Genomic DNA, 16,078 nt, shown 5'->3' on the forward strand with positions numbered 1-16,078 from the left:
CTATGTTCCCCCGGGCCTCCAGAACTCCACCTTCTCAGACTTGGGTCGTATGCTGCTTGGGCTTCCTGACAGTCTTTTGCTTATGGGTGGGGATTTTAATTCGGTTGTCTCTGGTGACCTGGATCGCCACCCGCCCAGGGCCCTCCCTGCTGCCCAGGCGTGGCTCGGTGGACTCTTGGAGACCTTCGGTCTGGTGGATTGTTGGAGGTTAATGCATCCGACACAGTGTCAGTACACATTTCACTCTGGGGCCCATGGGAGTCTCTCCAGATTGGATTATTTTCTTATGCCCGCGGCCCAGACTGCCCGGATTCGAGAGGTTAAACACCTGGCCCGGGGTATCTCTGATCATTCCCCACTGTGGTTGCTTTTTGACACTGGGACGCGGTCCGCTGGGCGGATCGCTCATATTAACCCTTGGTACCTGCGAGACCCCAAGATCCGTGATAGCCTGGTTAAGTCGATGGATCAATATTTTCTTGAGAATGATGGGTCGGTGTTGTCCTCAGTGTCCCTGTGGGAAGCTTTCAAAGCAGTGCTCCGCGGGCATGCCCTGTCCCAGATAGTGGATGCTAAGAGGGTTAAGAATGAGGCGGTGGTGACGCTGGAGACTGAAATATCAGGGCTGGAGGCAGCCTTGGAGGCGGGTGTCACTCCGGATGGGCTGCATGCCCTCAGCCTTAAGCAGTTTGAATATAAGTCTCTTGTTACTGACGCTGCCAAGACCATGTATAGGGAGCAGCAGGGTAGGTTGTATGATGCCGGAGACAAGGCGGGTAAACTGATTGCCTGGTTGGATAAGAAGGAGAGAATGAATCGTGTGGTCCCGGAGCTTCGGGTTTCGGATGGAGTGTGTGTGACTGAGCCTGGTGAGATTGTGGAGTGTTTTGCTGAACACCTCCGGGCAGTGTACTCCCCGGTGTCTGATAGAGATGAGGACGACTCTCGTCTTCTGCTGCGGGATATTGCCCTGCCCGGCTTATCCGTCGAGGACCGCGAGCTGATGGATGCCTCTTTGTCTGTCGAAGAGATTGCTACTGCGATTCGCTCCCTTCGCTCGGGCAAAGCTATGGGCCCCAATGGCCTGCCGATTGAACTATATAAATTACGCCCGGATAAAATCGCGCCTTTCCTCCGTCGTATGTTTCAGGAGTCGCTCGAGAGGGGTTCCCTTACCGACGACCAGCGTCTGGCTACTATAGTGGTGATTCCCAAGGATGGTAAGCCACGTGACCGCTGTGCCTCATATAGGCCTATTTCCCTACTAAATGCCGAACTCAAAATCCTTGCTAAGGTCCTCGCTAATCGCTTGCTGAGCGTCATATGTGACTTGATACATCCGGATCAATGCGGCTTCATCCCTCATCGTAATACCGCCCTCAACTTACGGCGTCTGCACGGCGTCCTCACTAGGGCGGAGTACTTCTCTGAACCGGCCATATTGGTTTCCTTAGACGCCACGATGGCCTTTGATTCCATTGAGTGGCCATTCCTTTGGGCCGTCTTGGCGAAGTTTGGCTTTGGGGAGGGATTTCTTAGCTGGGTGAAGCTTCTTTATGCTGGACCAATGGCTCAGGTCGTTGTCAATGGGCGGGTTTCTCGGCCTTTCGCTCTCGGGAGGGGTACTAGGCAGGGGTGCCCGTTGTCCCCTCTGCTCTTTGCTCTCGCCTTGGAACCGCTCGCTGCCTGGCTCCGTTGGGAGCCCTCGATCAGGGGGCTCCGGTGGTCCCCGGGCTTCGAGGATCGGGTCTCGTTGTACGCGGATGATATTCTCTTGTACCTCACCTCGCCGCGGAAGTCACTCAATGTTCTTTTTGATGTCCTTACTTCCTTCGGGAGAAATTCGGGTCTGATAATTAATTGGTCCAAATCTTGCGTGTATCCTATCTCTGGTGGCCTTCCTCTCTTGCCGTCTCGGCTTCCGCTCCAAATATCTCAGTCCGGCTTTAAATACCTGGGGGTGTACGTTTCGTTGGATCCGGCGGTCCGCTATGAGCAGAATCTCCTGTCTCCACTCCGGCGTTTGAGGGTGGATACGGCCCGGTGGTGTAAGTTGCCCTTGTCTCCACTTGGTCGCGCGGCGCTGTTTAAAATGATGTCCCTTCCCAGATTTCTTTATGCACTCCAGAACTCCTTCGATGTCATTCCGGCGGCCTACTTTAGGGAAGTGGAGAGTTTGCAGAGGAGACTGGTTTGGGACGGGCGAGCGCGTATCGCTTTGGCAAAGCTGACTCTCCCCTGGTATGACGGGGGCATCGCGCTTCCTGATATTAGACGGTACAATTGGGCCTCCCAGCTGTCTGCCATTAACCATGCTACGTACGCTCCTGGTTTGAACCCGGCATATGAGATGGATAAATTCCTGCTTCCCGGCGGTAACTATAATAGAGCGCTCTACTCTCGATCCGCTGGTAGGACCCTCACGGGCCCTACTAGGATTGCGGTACGTGTGTGGAAGGCGGCGAACGTAGCGATGGGCTGGAGTGAGTGTTTAACGTGTGCTACTCCTTTATTCGCCTCAGAACGCTTGGGAAGCCTCTGGACAACGAAAGGCTTCGAACACTGGGACACGATCGGCATCAGCAGAGTGGGGGACTTATGGGTTAAAGGAGCGGTTAAATCCTTCGCGGCGCTCCAGAGCGAGCACGAGCTTAGTGAAAGAGAGTTCTTCCGTTATGCACAGGTTCGGCATGCCCTGCTCTCGGTCTTTGGGGAGGGGACCACGGTCCCTGCTTCTTCGCCTCTCAAGGACCGCATACTCGACGGTCACGTCCCCGACAGTACTATCTCTCTGATTTACAAAAAACTGATAAATAATCGGGCTGACCTCTTGGTGCGTCTTCGGGAGGCATGGACGGGAGATGGGGTGGAGTTGGACGACGAGGACTGGCAGACTGCACTGTCATCCCCCAAGGAGGTGGCCATCCCGGCCCGTCTCCGTCTGGTCCAGCTTAAGATTCTCCATCGTTTTTATGTGACGGGCCCCCGCTTGGTCTCGATGGGGTTTTCTGACGACGGGCTCTGTAAGCGTGGCTGCGGGCTCAGTGCCACTTTTCTCCACATCCTATGGGAGTGCCGCGAGGTGGCGGAATATTGGCGCCGGGTGCATGATGTTATGAGACGAGTCACTGGGGTCGCTCTGCTGCCGGAGGTGCGTCGCTGTGTTCTGAATGTATGGGAGCCCAATGACTATAATGCGGCTCAGGCTCGGTGGGCGGCCTTGGGGAACATGATCGCAAAGAGAGATATAGCGCAGCTTTGGGTTTCCCAACGGCCTCCCACCGTGTCCGTATGGAAGGAGAACATGGACTGGTGCATGTTCAGGGAGAAAACTGTGTATGTGGCTCGTGGTAAACCGGGGGCATGGGGTAGAATTTGGGGGCAGTGGAACGTGTATCGCGGGTCTATCTGTGCTCCCCCCCTGGTGGATACGTCTGGGGTTGCCTCGTCCCCCTGATCCTTGAGGGTTCCTTGCTTATCTCGTACATCTGAGTACAGATTTGGTTCTCCCGTGGCCCCCCCCTCCCTCTCAGGCCTCCTTTTATTGACCGCCCTCGGGTGGTCGGGTGTTGAGTCCCCCGGCTGTGGTTCGACGCCCATTTCATGTCGTTTCGCCTTGCTTTTTGTTTTTCTTTATTTTTGTTGTTATGTATGTTAAAAGTGTGTATCCTGACTTCCCTTATGTGCAGTCTGATCTTCTGTAATATAGCGGAGCCCCTATGGGCCAGTCATTGTTTTTTGAACTGCTTGATCACTTTAACTACTAGCGGCCGGCCCTGGCGGTTGTAGGCCCGTGCTTGTAACCTTTTCTCTGCACAATAAAATTTTGCAAAAAAAAAAAAATTGCCTACAGTTCTTTAGTGTACTGTATCCGTTTTCACGGGATAACAGTAGAGATTAGGCAATAGAGAAAAACAGGAACAATGCAAACACATTGGGAATGCAGTACCCAGTGCTTAAAAAGAATACATAAATGTGCAAATACTCAATAGAGCTCAGTAACCTGTTCACTAGCGAGAAGTGCCTGTATTTCCATGTTAACAATGCTATGCCACTGCTGAGAAATACTGGCAGACTCTCTTGTAAAAATAAATAATTCATATTGTCAGTCCACAATATTACCTGCCAATTTAAAGCACTGGCCATACCACCTCAAGATATAAATTGAGATTCAGCAATTATTACCATTGCTTGCATGTTCGCTGATTTTTCAGTTTCCCCTATGGCTTTATGATGAAAATATTCAACCTTGAACGCCGCACAACGCAAAATATTTATCCCAAAAAATCAACTGTATGTGATAGCTGGCAAACACAAAATTCAGGCATCAAATGGGGGCTATCAGTCTCATGAAATGCAACCAAATGCACTTAGGAAATGGAAAGCGTGTTTAACGCACAATCCAAGGAGCAAACCAGAACATTTTGATGTCTTCACCAACTCGGGAAAAGAAGATGCATTCACGGAGGCATTACATTTAGGGCATCAACATGAAAGAACACAGAACTAAATACGGAAATATGTTCCTAAAATATCAATATGGCCAACATAGCAGACAGATATAGGTACGTGTTTCACCAAGGCGCCCCACCGACAAAATGTGTCAGGCAACCCTTCATCGGGGAACATGAAGTAACTCGGGACTGCCCTCCAATCACTCCAATTTTACTGTTGTTACGGGATTACAGTGTGCTTGGCATGACAATGAATAGGCAGCGCCATGTCACATTGTTATGCAACTCGCTGTCTGGAACAGTGGCTTGCAGGCGTCCTTTATTCAGCAAGTGCCGAGTGCATGTTTAATCAATGCTACATCACGCTTGCGCATGCAGCCGGCGCTGCTGTCCCCGTGCCCCTCGGATGAGACTGGGTGATATGCTATGCCAAGCCCAGAATCCCTCGGACACGGCATCGGGAACAGTGAATGCAGGTGTGGGGCGCTCCCAGGACTGGCGTCACGGCTCAGACTCGTGCACACATTCCTCAATGTCTGGGGCACTATCGCGTAGTGGAGCGGAGCACGTGAAGTACGGTTTCAAGGCACCGTGAGTCGCATCTATGGGTGGCTGATGAGAAACCGAGCACGGAGGTTCATCAGGAGGGACTGTTGCGATGCAACCACTCGTAGGCAGCAAATATTTCAGAGCGCAACCTTTGTTGTCCATTGTTTCCGAGCTCCATCAACAAGGGAGGTGCGCTGCTTGTTCATTCAAAACATTCACCGCAAGCGAGAAGGGAACCATACATCTAGGAGGATGGGCCCCTTTTAAAGCCGGAGATCGATACCAGAGAGCATCTTCCTTCACTTGCGCTGCCTAAATGGATTTTTGATGTATTGGGCTTTTTTTGTGAAGCATTTGGTAACCCAGGACAACCCGGTGCTTGAAAGACAAAGGACCACGGTCTTTTGTGTACATTTGCTTTTCTAGATAAAAACCCGCGAGTGGTGTGCACGCGCGCGCACTACAAGGGAAAACCAGCGCGACCAGCGCTGACCACCTTCTGTTTCCAATTGCGATAATTGGAAACAGATGGCGCTACTGCTCGCTCCCGAAGAGTCTAGGCCACAGTAGACAGAAGGCGGGACATGCACCCGCCTTGGGCCAATTGCGTGCTGTCTTTCTAAGAAAGACGCATGCAAAGGCCAATAGCGGGTGAAAAAAGAAAAGCACACGCATGAGCATGTGTTTAGAGTTGAACAGAGCAGCACATGTGCGCTGGCTCAGGCGAGACATAAAAAAGGGAGGAGTAGGGGGAAATGCGGACGATTCGCAGAGAGACTTGCTGCGCTACTCAATGCGGATCAAAACAAGCTTTTTTATCTTTCCCCACATACAGGTTTGGTACATTCTAGTTACAGCCACACATTCCAGGGCAGCTCTAAAAAGTGATTGACTTTGAGTGAGCAGGTTCTTACAGTGGAAGAAATGCTCGAATTGCCTGTTGAAGATATGTTAAATTGTGCTTTAAAAATGCTTCACATACCCGTTCTGATTAATTAAAAGGCCTGTTTTTAATTGTGCACAAAATCAAAAGGCAGAGGGAGCAGCTGTGAGACCAGAGAGCCTTCCCATGCCTGTTTACAGAAAGTCAGAGCTCAGAGCACTGAAAAGATCATAAAATGCAAGCAGCTCTGGTGCTGAGCCGGAACCCAAGAAAAAATGAGTCCCACAAAGAGCATATATACAATCAAAGTGTAATGATTCAGTACTTAGTCCCTGCTGTTTGGGAGGAATGAAAGAGAATAAGGTGGGACAAAGAGGCAGGACTGACCACTAGCAAGCAAGGATTTTTAAAGGACACTAAAACAAACAAATGGATAGCAGGGGGCTGGCTTTAAGTACACAAGAGAAGTTACAAAAGGTCTCAAATGCTTAACCTAAAAAGAAAACCGATGGCTGGGCTACCCTCATCATTACAGTGAGCATATTAGAAACGCGAATAGTTGTAGGGGAAAAAGGGAGACAGACAGGTGGGAGAAAATCCGGTGAGAGAGAAAGAGTCAATTAACGGGAAGGGGAAGACGGAGGAAGAGAGAAAGGCAGAGGAAAACAGAAAGGAAGAGAGAGAGTTTGCGGGAGAAGGAAAGTGTCAGGTGGGAGAGATGAGATGCACAGGTGATAAGTGACCCATAATATGTGTGACAACACCAACCAGGCCTGACTTTCACCAAACACTGATTTGCATTCTGAGACTTGCAGTCCCACAAATACACAGGTGGGCTTGCAACTACAAGCCAGTCAATACAAAATGACGGGGGAAAAAACACCACAAAAAAAAAAAAACAGGATTGGGACAGGTGTAACGCATGACATGGAGCCCTGGGCAGCCTTGAAGAAAGAGTTGGCAGGCTTTCTCATCTTGGCCGCTCATTCTGTAGTTACACTTTGGTCTGGTTAATCAGACAGTGTCTGCAGCTGCCCTTTGCCAGGACTCTCACGCCAATGCCACCCCAAGCTTCCGCCAGACAGCCTGTGAAAGCCAAGGTGGTACAGTTACAATGGTGCCAGGGTCCAGTTTCAACGAGCATGATAAATATGAACTAAACATATTTAAACTTGTGACCTCTCATTCTACACAGGGCTCTGCTTTCAGCACATTAACCCCGTGCTCTGAAATACTTTACTGGCGCAGGCCCACTTGCCTTGCAAGTTTCACACAGATTTCTGCACCGGACACTTTAACCCCTGTCACGTTACAGGGAGTGCGCCATGCAGCAGGAAACTTACATAAACATACAATGCAATATTTTACAACAGGAAAGTGGCAGATAATAAATAAAAAAAATTAAATCGGGGCGACGTATTTTCTCCCATTGATTTCTATTTCAGGCTGGGGAGACCTAAAACAAAGCCGGTTTTGCTGAAAGAAATCGGGAGTCCCCTGCCTAAATAGGTCCAGTGGCAAATATACACAAGGAATAGACGTGCACAGAAACTGTTCAGGAGAAAAATAGCAACAAACAAAACAAGCAATGATGGTAGAGGAGTGGACAAGGCGGAGGAGGGGTGAAGTAGCAGCGAGAGACGACATGGGTATGCAAATAGCATCAGAAAGGTGAAACGAGGCGGGGCGGCCACAGTGCTTTTGGACAACAATTTAAAGTCCCTTAAATTGCTTGGGTGAGAAGCAGGTGTGTTGTAGCCCAGAGCCAGCAGAGTACAAGACGGACCACACACTATGGCCTGTGTGCTCGGGGTCAGTTTGGGGCATTAAGTGCATCTGGCCCTCACCACTGCGACCAACAAATACAGTTAGACCTGATCCACACGGGCACTTAATTCTTTAGACTTCCTGAGTGGGAATGGGAATTCAATTTTTACCCCAACAACAATCCTTCATAATTCTAAGGTATTGCCCCTACTCACGCTGGCCCTATCTTTTCAAATATTATACCACTGACCTTCAAATTAACAGTCACTGTGTTATCGACAAATACCCTCCACTTCAACAGGTGTATTTAAGACATAACATTGTGAATGCATTTGTGAATGCATTTGTGAAAAATAATGCGAAACACGAGATAGCACCTCACATGCGCAACACCAACAGAGCTTACTGGTTAATTATCACCAGTTGTGCCCACGTTTTTCATCATCAGTCGCTATCTCGCAAAAATAATAGTGTCCAGAAAATCTGTGAAAAATAAATGTGTCAACTGACAACAACACAACCCCGTGAGGTTAAAATTGAGATAGGCCACACCGTCACCAAACCACTTTATTCTGAACTTGTGGGCCTATTCAAATTAAAAACCAACTGCATGCTTGCAGACCATATAATGAGGGGCCAACATGTTTCATTGCCTGTATGTGGTAGAGGCAATTTCTTCGGGGCATGGGGTCTTAATCCACCTTTCTGGACCCTTGTTCTATACACACAGTGACTGTTAATAACAAATTTGGTCCATTAAAAGGGACGTCCAACCAAATATTTATCAATCTCACTTCATAAAAAACACACATATCTTGTGTCTCACCGCCATAGGTTTATATTTACCGGGTAATAGCCAAGGCCCCTCGTACCAGCTATCCACCTCGTCACTCTGGAGCTCAGTTCTGTTATGAGCCCTGTTTCAATACTCGGACACTTGTGTTGCCCAACTTCTGGAATAAGGGGGGAGGGGGACAAACAAACATGCATGACTCCCAGTATTAGAATGCTGCACCCCCTTTACCACCATACAGGTACAACTCGTTTTTATTATGACTGCGCATTACTATTGCCGCTTCACATAATGCCCGGGTGCGTCACTTTCACGTTTTCTAAAACACCCCCACACACCCCCATCGCTGAGTCACTATGCCATTTGTAGTTATCATTTTATGCGCTCAACGTGGTTATTTACACATGCAAAAAGTTGCATTCCTGTGCCCTGTCTCACACATACGAGTGCAGTTCTTGGTGACCGAACACACCTATGACCTAATCATGTCCGAATCCTTCCAACATGACTTTTTTACCAAATATTTTGTTTCATTTCTGCTTTTCTAATTTGATGTTTTCTGAAGTATCTCCACAGTCAAACAGTTCATTTACAGATATTTTAAATTTTGTTGTGTGCTAGGAAAAAAATAACATTGTACAGTCTTCCTCCAGCACACCCCAAGTAGCCAGCATGATTGTCACATAAATCCTCTCACTTTAAAGTCAGAGAAAGGAAAGGAAACACCAAGCTTCCTTGGAAGACGGAGCCTGACATTTGACCTCTGTCTTTGAATGCACAGCAAATATGACAAAATAAAATCAAGATTTAAAGGCCAGTTTACAGAAAGCGAGCTGTGGAAGAATACAGTAAATAAGGTATGGGCCACGGAAGAGACAAACTCAAGCTTGACAGCCTAAAACAAATAAAGCCAGCATTAGGAAAGCAAGCAAATGTGTTACAAACCACAACACCAATATAAAGCAATGGGTGAAATGCATTCCCAGGAAAGCTTTCTGAATGCCCCCGAGCTGCACTGTCTGGTAGGTTCCGACCTAAACAAGGCGTGAAAGATGATTAACATTTCTAAAGAGAACTGAGATGGGGTGTTAAGATATTAAGGATGCTATTCAAAGCCATCTCTTATTTATCATAACTTTAGCATTCAAGCATTATAACATGCATGGCAGACATCTACAAGGGTTGATGAGCAGTAGGAGAAGGGTGTGTTGTTAGGTGATGGGCTCGCTGTCTACAGTGGTTGCGAACTGTAGAAATTTGGTTTGAAGCACTGTGTTAAAGCACGTTATCCATATTATTATTTTTGAGGTTCTCGACAAGCAGTGGGCAGTGAGAGGCAACTGCACAGTGATGTGATATTCTATCATTTCCAGTGGTTGGAACCCACAAAAGTGTAGTTGAAGCGGTATATAAAATGGGTTATCGTTCTCAATGGTAGGGGCTCTCCTTTGTCAACAGTAGGATCAGGCTTTGCAGTCTAGCTGATGGTTTCCAGCTCTGGTGTTCCAAGTCTTGCGTTTTAGCTACCTCTTCCAGGCACTCTACTCTAACATTGCGCCTGCAGCCCTGGATGCAGAGTGATGTATGTCTGCCGGGAATATGTGCAAGGGAAAGAAAGGAGAGCTTCCCTCTGGATATGAGAGGGGGATGTGAGGAGGAGGTTGTATGAGTCAAGAAGGAAAAGTGAGTGTCCACATGAAGCAAAGTTCACAGGAAGCAGGGGTGCAGCTAGCAGCGTGAGGAGGATGGCCTTGCAACGGAGGCACAGGAATGGAGTTGATAACCATGTAATGCCTAGTCTTGACCCATGAATCAATCCATTATTTAATGAGCGCCTTGCAAAGAAGAACATTTTCAAACAGTGCTGTTACTTTACTTGTTAAGAAGCTTGGTTTGCCGGAAACGCTTTGAATAATAATGACATTTATTTTACTCAGAATCAGCGCAATGAAAGAATTCTGAGGCTAGGAAAGATCTTTCTGGAATATAAATCAGATACCACACAGACTGCCAGGGACATTATTGGTGACATAAACCGGGCCAGAACACAGTGTGTAAACAGCACCAGCACTCTCTTGGCACGTAACGTGCACGGATGTTAGGTAAAGACATAGTACCTTAATCGCATCTGAAGATGCAGACAGGCACTGATTAAATTGAATTAATCTGTGCTTTGTCTATGCTCCACAGCAAGCATCAGAAGTGACATTTTGGCAGAACTAGTTAATTAGGGACGCTGCAAAGAAGACTGACACTGAGGCGCACTAACGGTAAGTAATGGGTGGGCTCCAAGCCCTTTTTAGGTTTCGCCTAGGCAGCGCGGATACGCTGCTCTGGGAGATGACCTTTGGAAATTGGTCAGCTCTTTTCAAGCACTCGTGCTTGTGCTGGCATCCACCTTGAGGGAGCGAGCAGCGGTGCGCAGGGGCCATCTGTTTTTAATTAGCGTGGCCGCGCGCGCTTGTTTTCTTCTCCCGTCTTTGATGTTTCCCTCTGGGTTCCTGTCGTGTGAGTTTGATTCCAAAGTTGTGTGCTACTTGTCTCTTCAGCCACTTCCCAGCATTTCAATCTTTACCATCAGCTTTCAGTCTGTCTTTGGATTTCCACCTCCTGTTCTCTTTGAGTTAACATGCGCCCTTCTCCCTCTGTGTCCTTCTATTGGATTATGTGTTGAGATTATTTCCTATCTCGTTTCCGTCTGTTTTCATAATCTCTCCTCTGTCACCCATTTCCCACCATTTTGGCCCTCTTGTTTCTCCTGTTTTTACTCTGTTCTCGGTATTTAATGGTTCCCTCCGTTTGCGGCCCTTCCCAGTTTTCATCCCATTCCTCCATAAGCAGCGGCGCCCTTAACTCTTTCTTTTTTGCACCGCTATACCCTCCGAATTCACCCCCTTTTCCACTGTTTTCATCCCTCCCTTTGTTTTCGTGCCCCTTCTGTGGTTTTGGACTTGTTGCTTTCGTCTACGGCCTATACACCTCCATCCCCGTCGTGGAGTGCACGTTTCTGGACCTTCACTGTGCTCTCCCTTCAAGCTGGGCCTGCTCAGCCCTCCCGGCTCTGGAAGTATCTGTATCAGCAGCTGCCCTGCTGACTTCTCTCCTAATTGAGTTACAGCCATGTATGTACGCCCCCTCCCCCCTGGGAGCCACTGACAGCAGTTCCAGGAATGCGGGGACCTCCCACTCGCATGGGCCGCTGCTTTGAACTTGGCACAGTCAAAAAAAGGCAGTGAGTTATTTATAGGTCCGGGGTAGATTCTCAAACTCAGTTTCACCTACCCCGGAAGCTGGGTTTGGGGGAGGCTAGTTTGGCTGGGAACCGCACAAGTAGCATGCCGAGCAAAGAAGCCTATGTGAAAATCGGTCCCTGAAGGCTCATTGAGGCCCGCCACTGCAAGTGGAATCGACCCCTCACATATTTTAGTGGGCAGCACTGCCCCTTCACCGACATCACATGCCTGTCATCGGTACGACCCTGCAAGCCAACCAGACAAGTGTTCCACTGCTAACTTGGGTCACCTCGCGCCAGTCTCCCTTCTTCATCCTCGAGCCACTGAGCCCGCGAGCTACATCTGCCCCTTCGTACCATTCAGGCACGAAACACCCATTGCGCTCACCGGGCTTCAGCCCCCCCATCATGTGTGTCAGCCCGGGCTGAGACAGCTTCGCGAGCTGGCGACCGTCTAATTGCAGCCGCACCAGAGTACTTCAGAGGTCTTTTAAAGACCATTTACTTGTTAATGAGGCTTTTGTTGTGTTTTCACCCCTTCTTAGAACCACTCTGCCTATGGCTGGAAGAATTAGCACCCCCTCCCCTGAAATCTTTTTCAGAAACCCCCCCCGAAATGTGGCTCTAGTTGCCCGCCTGGTACTATTCATCTCTAAGCCCTCCAGCGCCTTCTCATGCCAGGTACTTTGCGCCCCTGCCAGGCATGGCTGTCCCCTTGTGTCAGGACACTGCCCCGCCCACACACGTCAAACCAGTTCCCCTTCCGGGAGAGCGGCTCGACACTGCCCCTCTTGCTTTCAGTTTAGGGGAGGTCGAGATTGCGTGCCAGATTAGGCACAGGATGTTCTGTGTTGCTGATAATGTACCTCTCACCGCTCAACCCCTGCACTTGCCCTCACTTCCCCACGCTTCCGCGTGTCTAAGAACATTACGGGTTTATATTTTCCTGAGCATTAGACCTCAGGCTGGAGGGGTGTGTTGCCCGGCACTCTCCAACTCACGCGAGTGCTCATTCACAGCACTCACTCCATTGTCTTGAGTTGGCGGGGCACCGTCAGCACGCATCACTGTGGACACATAGGCCGCCATCTTCCCAAAGCGCAACAACAGCTCCTATTTTCTTCTATGTTAAGTGTTTGTTCACTGCACGGGAGACTGTGCACGCGCAGCCCTCGTCTGTGGTCTGGGCCTAATGCATACAGGGATTTAGACCACAAAAAGCATGACCGCATAGTGCACAGAGTATGCAGAAATTACACGGACATACACCTGTGTGCACGTCCCGCAAAGCGTGGCCTTTGGTCATACCCTTTGCCACTGCACACAGTCAGAATCACGGGCTATACACAACTTTGTATGCCGCCGTGGCCTCCATATGGCGCACTACATTTGTAGATACACAGTACAGGAGAATGTAGCATTAGGCATGCCTTCAGCATTGCGCTTGCTACAGTGACATCTGATATACAACGACTGTATTACATGGCTATACCTGGCATAGGGCATGGCCATAAGCCATGCCTTGTGTGTGCAACATACATAGCACATATCACAATGTTGGTGCAAGTGCTATGTCCACTACATACAATGGAACACACATAGAGGGCACAGCCTATGGGCATGGTGTATGTGTGTAGTATGCACCAGGTATGGCCTTCAGCTATGCCATGTGCGTACTATGTAGAGGGACATAGAACACACAGACCATTGAGAAGCTCATGGGGACATTTTCCTTTGCATAACTAACCACAACTGGCAATTTTCATTTATTTTTAGGTTGCTAATTATGACTGTAACATCCCTTTATTCCCCAGTAGTTTTTTATTGAGTATTTTATTATTATTATTTTATTGAGTATCTCCGTTTCCATACTAGACGCACAACGTAGCTCATATATGGAAAGAGCTGTTCATAGTTTACACATAAATACAAGTAATAAGTACCATACATATCCTTGCACTTTGGCACTACTACTGGACATTTTTCAAACCTTATACTTAACAAACCTTGAACAATAAAATACTAAACATTCAGAGTAACTAACCTCCCTCTAAGAAATGTCTTTCAAGTAATTTGTATGTCTTCATATGATGAGGGCTACTGGAGACCCATAACGAAGCTTTTTAGTGGGTTGCTTTGACTTTGTAATGGCATACATTGTCTACTGTTCAAAGTGCTGCATAGAAAAGCTCGCCTTCTAAACACTTTATTTGGCTTCAGCATCAGCAGGTTGCAGCTCAGGACCAGGTTGTTGGAGTACTATACAGAAGGCACCTCCTTAGGCAACCCTTTCTTCCCAGCAACCATGCCAACTTGTCCTGCAGTTAATGAGTGACGATGGTCCTTAGCTAGGCTCTGCATTCATTTACCATAATCTATTATATTTTAAGTATTTGCCTCTCGTAGACTCACCCGTGGTCTGCAGATCTCTAGAGCCCACTTTTTTTATTTTAGGAAAGTAAGAGATATGTGAAACCCTTGAATGATCTTAACCACTTGTAATTACCCTAGGCTAGATGTCATTAAATATATTTTCCTCCATGTTCTATCACAGGTTAGGACCAACCTCATCCAACCCAGGCTTAGTCCCGTTTCAAACAAGCATTTGCAATGCAATAGGTCTCGCATTTGCGAGAGTTTAAGCTATTGACATTGTGAATGACAAGGCCTGTTATTTATCTGTTTTTAATAATTTACACATAAATAAGTCATTGTCATTTACAATGCCAATAGCTCAAACTCCTGGAAATGCGAGACCTATTTCATTTCAAAGAAGCGTCCGCCATTTTCACGGGCTGCTTGGAAAGTAAAAGCACGCATGGTGCACTGAATGCTGCAGGAAAGCATGTCGTGCCTCCGGTAGAAGAAACTCATTAAAGAAAATAGTGCTTACAGATTAAATACAAAGTAAAAGGGCCAGCCCTCATGGGAGTTTACAAATGAAGACAAGGAGGGACTAACAAGCCTATTAACGAATCCGAAGCCAGCATTTACAAATGACAACGACGCAAGCCAATGAAAAATATGAGTGGAGAGTGAGCGGAGCTTCATGTCCATACTCGAATACAGCATTGCTCCAAATGGGTATGTCTGTGCCTTCCATGCAGTGTGGGGTTTACAGAACACAGAAGCGAATCTACACATAGCAAACACCTGGTCCGATGCCTTTTAGCAGTTAATCAAGGTATCATTCAATTTCTGACAAAACAATCGTTATTACTAATGTGCTTGCATATTCATTTATTTGATGGCTTTTTTTGACAGCATATGAACTGTCTCCCGCCATTGATTCACCCCCAAATTTAATATCTTAAATGGCTAATGTAATAGATAATGTGCTGCCTGGCTAAAAACGTATAAGGTCCCAAAGGCGAGACCTATTGGCTATGCCAATGCTTGTTGTAAACAAAGGTGTCTTGCAGCGAGATGTGCTAGCTTATACTCTTGCTGGGTCAACCATAAAAAAGTGGTTATGATGTCAAAGTAATACCTCAAAGGTGATGACTGGTAGGAGGAATATAGAGTAATAAAGATTACCAGTAAATAATCAGCTCACACTGAGGGGACAATTGTTTTCTCCTCTCAAAGAGTACCGCCAAAGCCAGCAAAATGCCACACATATGTAAACTACAAAAATGGGAATGCAGAGATGTAATATTTCCCAAGTACCTCTCCAGTTACTTTTTTCTAATTGCAGTATAATTCATGTCGGTATTACACTGAGACTACAAGTCTCACCATGCAAAGAAAAAACGTGGCCTGGACGAGCAACTTCCCCACTGACCGGGGAAATTAGGGTGTTCTGGGAAATGTCACACATAAAACTTAAAAGCCACGAGGAAAGCACGTTTATTATCGTTTGGGAAAGGAGCTGGATGTTTTGAAGGAATAGCGTTCTGCCACGCATACCAACTCAGGTGTGAAGGTACCAGGCGTGGACATTAGACTTACCTCCTATATGAAGATCTTGTACATCCGACTCTACATTTCAATGTGCGAAGGAAAAAAAGCAATCAGAAGGCTTGTTTTGGAACTGAATGACAAGCTAAGTGCGGGACTAGGCGGGTCTTCGTGGCTGTATTTTCCGTCTAAGACTCTAAGTCATGTGATTGGTCAGTACAAAAGACCCGCCCGAAAATTCCCCACCCCCTCCCAAGGGAACGCCCCTGCTGCTTCACCTCATGCGATCAAAGTGCTGGACCGGAAACACGCTCTTGCTGCTCCGGAAAGGATTTTTCAGCTGCATGATGGCCGGCATTTGAGGCGTTATCGTTTTCTATAACCGTATGTGCTCATTGGTGTATGGCGTCAAGTTAAGAGCTGGTGGAATTTGGGGTCACCAATGATTTGTTGGAAACTGCACACGGACGGGACCAGAACATTTTGCACTGTTTACTGGA

The 16,078-nt window shown here is 47.6% G+C and overlaps 1 protein-coding gene across 3 annotated transcripts in view; it reads right to left on the minus strand.

Moving 5' to 3' along the window:
* The window catches only part of TELO2 (telomere maintenance 2), an 831,249-nt gene extending 815,460 nt beyond the window's left edge, over positions 1-15,789 (minus strand). For 2 of the 3 annotated variants that reach the window (XM_085628173.1, XM_085628170.1), the window contains exon 1: positions 15,630-15,789. The gene's annotated coding sequence lies outside the window, so the exon portion shown is untranslated. The remainder of the gene's footprint in view (positions 1-15,629) is intronic. The other variant, XM_085628172.1, reaches the window with a different exon arrangement.
* Positions 15,790-16,078: the final 289 nt, after the last annotated feature.

This window comes from Triturus cristatus, chromosome 10, assembly GCF_964204655.1.
Source record: "Triturus cristatus chromosome 10, aTriCri1.1, whole genome shotgun sequence".
NCBI lineage: Eukaryota > Metazoa > Chordata > Amphibia > Caudata > Salamandridae > Triturus > Triturus cristatus.